At 31.1% G+C, this 5,665-nt stretch overlaps 1 non-coding gene across 1 annotated transcript; it reads right to left on the reverse strand.

Moving 5' to 3' along the window:
* Nucleotides 1-4,924: 4,924 nt before the first annotated feature.
* On the reverse strand, nt 4,925-4,997 carry TRNAA-UGC (transfer RNA alanine (anticodon UGC)). The gene has a single exon. It is a non-coding gene; the product is annotated as a tRNA-Ala (tRNA).
* Between the last annotated feature and the right edge of the window lie 668 nt (nt 4,998-5,665).

A 5,665-nucleotide genomic window follows, 5' to 3' on the forward strand; every position in this document is an offset into this window, starting at 1 on the left:
GAGGAATTGAATCAATTCACCAGAAATGATGTTTGAGATCTTGTTCAGAAACCAAAAGTTTTCCATGTCATTAGAGCCAGATGGGTCTTCAGAAAAAAGCTAAATGAGAAGGGCGGGGTTGTCAGAAATAAGGCTCGACTGGTACCACAAGGTTATAGTCAGCAAGAAGGTATAAACTATACAAAAACCTTTGCTCCAGTTTTCAGGTTAGAGTCTATCCATCTTTTAATTTCATTTGCAGTCAATCATAACATCATCCTTTATCAGATGGATGTTAAGAGTGCATTCTTAAATGGATATATATATATATATATATATATTTCTGAAGAAGTATATGTGCATCAACCTCCTGTTTTGAAAGCTCTCAAAATCCTGACTTTTTTTTTAAACTGAAAAAGTCATTATATGGTCTGGACAAGCTCCCAGAGCTTGGTATGATAGACTAAGTAACTTCCTTTTAGATAATAATTTTACCATAGGGAATGTGGATACAATTCTCTTTTGCAAATCCTTTAAGAATGATATTCTGGTTGTGCAAATTTATGTTGATGATATTATTTTTGGTTCTGCTAATGCTTTGTTGTGCACGGATTTTGCTAAGTCAATGCAGGAAAAATTTGAAATGAGTCTGATGGAGAACTCAAGTTCTTAATGGGAATACTGATTGATCAATGTTCAGAAGGAACGTACATTCATTAGAGCAAATATACAAGGGAACTTCTAAAAAAGTTTAACTTGTCAGAATACAAGCAAGCAAAGACTCCAATGCATCCTACATGTATTCTGGAGAAAGAAGAGGTAAGCAGTAAGGTAAATTAGAAGCTATTAAGAGGTATGATGGGCTCTCTCCTTTATCTAACTGTTTCTAGACCTGATATTTTATTCAGTGTCTACTTATTTGCTCGCTTCTAATCAAATCCTAGGGAAACTCACTTAATTGTTGTTAAGAGAATCTTTAGGTATCTGAAAGATACTACTAATCTTAGTTTGTTTTATAGAAAATGAAGTGAATACAAATTAGTAGGCTATTGTGATGTTGACTATGTTGGAGACAGAATAGAAAGGAAAAGTAATTCTGGAAGTTGTCAATTTCTGGGAGACAATCTGATCTCATTGTCCAGCAAGATACATTCAACAATTGCGCTTTAAACAATCGAAGCTGAATATATTGCAGTTTCTGGATGCAACACTCAGATACTCTGGATGAAGAGTCAGCTTGAAGATTATCAGATATCTGAGAGTAACATTTCTATTCTCTGTGATAATACTTCTACTATTTGTTTATCTAAGAATCCTATCTTGTATTCTAGGGCTAAGCATATTGAAATTAAACATCAATTTTTACGTGACTGTTCAGAAGAGTATTTTTCATCTAAAATTTGTTGATACATACCATCAATAGGCTGATATCTTTACAAAACCCCTTGCTGAAGATAGATTCGTTTTCATTCTGAAAAACGTATTTATGGATTTATGTTCAGAATGAAAAGATGTATTTCAGAATGTTTAAGTCTTCAGAACTCAAGATTAGATTCTGAAAATCTTATTTGTTAACTATGAAACATGAGCTTTCTGGAGTAAGGAAGTTTCATGAATCAGAAAGGTTCTAATCAGAAGCAATCTTATCGATTTGTATTCTTGATTCTAAACAGTTGTTGCATTAAATGGTTGTCATATTGTTTTATTTCATGTGGTACTAAGTGGTGACAATTGTCCCACTTTCTGAGCATGCGTGATGAAAACGTGACACATTGGGTTTCGTAATTCTTGGAATTAGGTTAAAAAATATTACGCTTCTCCCTATGACTGCGTATTTTTTCCCTTGTCATCATTGCAAAATTTTCTATTTAAATCCACTTCACTCACATTTTCACACTACACACACAATATTCTCACACCTTCATCTTTCAAACCTAAAATACCTCTCTGCAATTGTCCAATCTCTTTCAACTTCAATAATGGCTGCTCCACAACAACAGATTCAACAAAAACTTTCTCCTAGTTGCTCCATGGATGATGAAAATCATCCCATCATGGAAGGGATCCTTGAGTTGACTCTAAACACTCATGTGAGTCAGTTAATGGTGCTTTATGAAATGATTGTGGACTTCAAGCATCTGAAGGACAATGGGTTCGACTTCTCTCGAAACCTTGGAACTCCAAGGATGGAAGAATTTCTTTGAAAGACTGGTTGATCATGTTTATCTAGTATTAGTGAAGCAGTTTTGGGTACATGTTACATAAGAAAAGGAAACAATAACTTCCTATGTAATGAACATGAAGATTGTCATTACTGAGAAATTCATTGCTGACTTAATCTCTTACAATGGAAAAGGTAAAAGAATTCACAGTGCCAAGATCAATGCTAAAAGACAAGCAACTATTGCTCCTGTCATCTGCAAAGTAAGGACCAATCTTGAGAATGATAAAGGTACAAGTGCTAAGGATTTAACTAACAACCTAAGAGTGTAGTTCAAGATCATTCTAGGTTGCATTCACCATTGGCATAACACCTACAGTTCTGACTATGTCAACACTCGTCAGAAATTTACGCTATTCTTTTTGGAGAAAGGTCTTAAGCTGACACTCCCTTCTATCTTGTTCAAGTTCATGAGGGATTCTATAAGAGAATCCATAACTGCTGGATCTTCAAAGAAGAACAAACGCAAGTTCATCCCCAATGGAAGGCTTATTTCTGACATTGTTGTTGAGAATGGTCTGGTGGATGACCTTCTGGTCAGTGGTTTGACTTATGAACTTGTGAATGATGTTGGAAAGATCTTCTGGGGGGATAATCTCAAGAGTATGGGTCTCATTTCTAAGGATGTAGTGCCATAGTTCATTCCCGCAAAGGATGATATATGTGGAATGAGGGCCATAATTCATTCGTATTATAATCTAGTTTCATAAATATTTCATTAATCACCTCTCTCTCTCTCTCTCTCTCTCTCTCTCTCTCTCTCTCTATATATATATATATATATATATATATATATATATATATATATATATATATATATATATATATATATATATATATATATATATATATATATATATATTATATATATATATATATATATATATATATATATATATATATATATATATATAAATTTACAATGTTTGAATACACCATCATCATCTAACTGAATCCATTTTCAGTGTGACTCTTTAATCCTTCAAAAGTTTGAGTTCTTACTTTAATCTGAACATTTTCGTTCCACCACCATGACTCTTTATCTATGGATCCAAAACATCTTCATTATCCCACTCTCCCTTTATCTACTTTCCTAATATCATGTGCCCTCTTAATCCACGTATCATTTGTACTTCCTTGTGGATATCTAAAACGCTCCTCCAAGATCTCATGTTGAAAACTTCTTTGTTTTTCATCCATCAAATTCCACCACTTGATCTACGGAGCTCCCACATGGCTTATTCTCCTTACACCCCCTCTAATACTTTATTTTGGATAGTCAAACTCTCTTCAGGTATAACTTTCCAATCCAATCAAATCTTCTTATATGCTTTTCTAATAAGATTTTTTTTAGAACAAGTCATCTCATTCTTATATATGATAAGATGCATGTCTCTTTTCCTAAAATATGTATTAACTTTATTAAGATAAGTAGACGAAAAAATCTAGGATAAATTTTCTCTCTACATTTACCTCCTCAAGACCATGTCCCTCACATATACCTTTAAAACTCATTGTTACGCTCCTTGCAAGTCCATTTAGATTCCCTTTTAGAAAAACCTTATTATCTCCTCGGATATATCTTGAAATAAACCTTTTAAATCCTCCCAAAATTTTAATTTAAGGAATTGTGTTAATCTATCGTGAATTACATAAGCATTAATTACATTAAAGATGTCTTATTCCACTACAAGTTTCTAGGCTATGATATGACCTTCTACTATTTTTTACATAAATAATATCCTTCTTAGGCTCTTTGTGTATAATAATTTTCGCCTCATTTCTTGTTCTAACTTTGTGAGTGTACCACAATTTAAATTTTGAGATGCCTAATTTTTTCACCATTTCGCTCGTCCATTTAGTTTCTTGTAGACAAGTGAAATTGATCATCCTCCTAACTATATTGTCAATTGTTTTTGTAGATTTTCTAGTAATCGTGAATATATATATATTACATGTTCCAAAACAAAACATAGTCTCGTGAAGTAACTTCTTACTCACGCTGATTCACGAAATTGTGAAAACATTTACTTATTTTTTATTGCATCTAGGCGGTAACGCAATAACTCTTGTTCATTTGACAATGTAATCGAATCATACAACACATTGTTTATGGACAACGACCTAACAATCTCATTATTACATAGTTGATCAACGTCATAGTGATTAGAGAGAGTTTTACATTGGATGTCAAGGATCTAACAGAACCCTTTCCTTATGAATAGCAAAGCAGACATAAGAAAAAAAATTAATTGAATATATAAGAAAAGTAAATCAAACAAATTAATTAATTACAAATAATTGTTAATTTATATATAGAAAATAATAAAATGACACATATAAAAAAAAGAAATAAAAATAAATCAATTTTAAAATTAATTAAAAAAAATGTATAGGAATTTTTCGAACATATAAAAAATTATTTTTGTAATTTGTCAAAATTATAGTTGAACTATTATTGTGATTTGGTTAGTTATTAAATTTATTTAAGGTATATTCTATTAGTTATTATACAAAATAAAAAGAAAAAATATATATTTCATGTCAAACAATATTGAAAATAATATATCTACATATATAATATAAAATTGGTGATGTAAATTGACTAGTGCCGTAAGTAGACAGTTGGGGCGCAGATGAATAGCATGATACTAAGTTCAAACTTCATCGCGTATAAGTAATATCAAGCTGCAGTGTCTTATTTTGGAAAATAATAGGAAAAAATGGAGATGCAGGGTATCGAACCCTGTACCTCTCGCATGCAAAGCGAGCGCTCTACCATTTGAGCTACATCCCCGTTTTGTTTGGCTTTATATCTACAGACTATATTAACGATTATGATGCTTTGATAAATCAAATAGTAACTGAAACGTTTGTTGTTTCCAAATATTTGTTGGTTAAAGAAATGGTGGTGAGGATTTGGATGCACAAACATGGGAATGGGATATTTCAGTTATTAAATGAATTATTCACTATTGTGTGCTATACTATAACTATGGGCAGCCTATAGCCAATATACTGTTCCTAGCTAGCTTAGCCATCTATCTAACCCAGCCAAATCTGCATGGTACCATTGCAATATTCCTCGTGTCACTCTCACAACCAAATCATATTCAAAACTATTTTCCAATAATTCTTAAAATTCATTTTCTAATAAAACTGTATGTTTATTATATATAAAGACATGAGAACCTTATCCTCTCTTTTTTTAATTAAATATTCTATTGTTTAAAATATTTTTTAATAAAATAAGTTAATTCATTAATTTATAAAATTAATTACCAACCAATTTTCTTAATTTGGCAATAAATTAATATATTAATAAAATATTATTAAGTTAAAAGTTATTATATTTATTTTACTTAATAAATGTTTTTTCTACTACATTCTTTTATAAGTATAAAACTGCAATTATATTTGATGATAGTCTTGATTTTCTTATTATAAATATATTATTCTATTTGA

Source organism: Lathyrus oleraceus, chromosome 6, assembly GCF_024323335.1.
Source record: "Lathyrus oleraceus cultivar Zhongwan6 chromosome 6, CAAS_Psat_ZW6_1.0, whole genome shotgun sequence".
NCBI classification, from domain to species: domain Eukaryota; kingdom Viridiplantae; phylum Streptophyta; class Magnoliopsida; order Fabales; family Fabaceae; genus Lathyrus; species Lathyrus oleraceus.